Source organism: Copidosoma floridanum, unplaced genomic scaffold, assembly GCF_036245765.1.
Source record: "Copidosoma floridanum isolate Cflo_tuat_1 unplaced genomic scaffold, Cflo_Japanese_pri ptg000001l, whole genome shotgun sequence".
NCBI classification, from domain to species: domain Eukaryota; kingdom Metazoa; phylum Arthropoda; class Insecta; order Hymenoptera; family Encyrtidae; genus Copidosoma; species Copidosoma floridanum.
The window spans coordinates 19,647,534-19,648,181 of record NW_028321878.1 but is presented as its reverse complement, the minus strand read 5'-3'; the positions used below and the strand labels follow the sequence as shown (position 1 = coordinate 19,648,181).

Here is a 648-nt window from a genome sequence, read left to right as displayed (position 1 = left end):
AAACATAATTAATAAACGCATAACCTTTTTCACAAATTCAATCTTTACTCTTCATTTACTAGTGATGCACTTAACACTAGTTGCACCAATTTGAATGAGAGCGCCTAGCCAAAACGGCGTCCGATGGGTTCCACCGGAATCCGCTAGGATTTTTTAGTCGAAAATTAAACGTTTCACAAGTGAAGTGTTCAAGTAGTGAAAATAAGAAGAAGTAAAATTAAAGTAATCGGTATATTTACCTGGCGTTGGGGATACCACGATCACGAAGATGGTTCCCCCAGGGTGAGGCTCCGTCCTTGCACTATGATTGGGCTGACCCTTGCGACTATTCCTATTGTGGATACATCGGGCGCACTATTTTTGGTAGCTGGGACTGCGTTCGCGCAATCCCGATAAAATAATTCAAACATATTATTTTTTATTGGGATTGGAACTTATAGTAGGTTAACAGACAGTGAGACAGATAGTCTCCATTCACAGCACATATCAGTGGCGGTCAATTTGAAATTCTAAATAACGTTTCACATCACATCACTCTACAAGAGATTCTATAACCAAGCTATCCCTGCATTGCGCAAGTCCACAGGGGCAGCGCAATTTAAGAAGAAGCTACAGAAGCACCTAAGCACCACCACTCGGGCGTACATG

At 41.8% G+C, this 648-nt stretch overlaps 1 non-coding gene across 1 annotated transcript; it reads left to right on the top strand.

Annotated features, from left to right (window-relative positions):
- The first annotated feature begins 231 nt into the window (after window positions 1–231).
- On the top strand, window positions 232–393 carry LOC111643070 (U1 spliceosomal RNA). Its single transcript, XR_002759644.2, has one exon. It is a non-coding gene; the product is annotated as a U1 spliceosomal RNA (small nuclear RNA).
- Window positions 394–648: the final 255 nt, after the last annotated feature.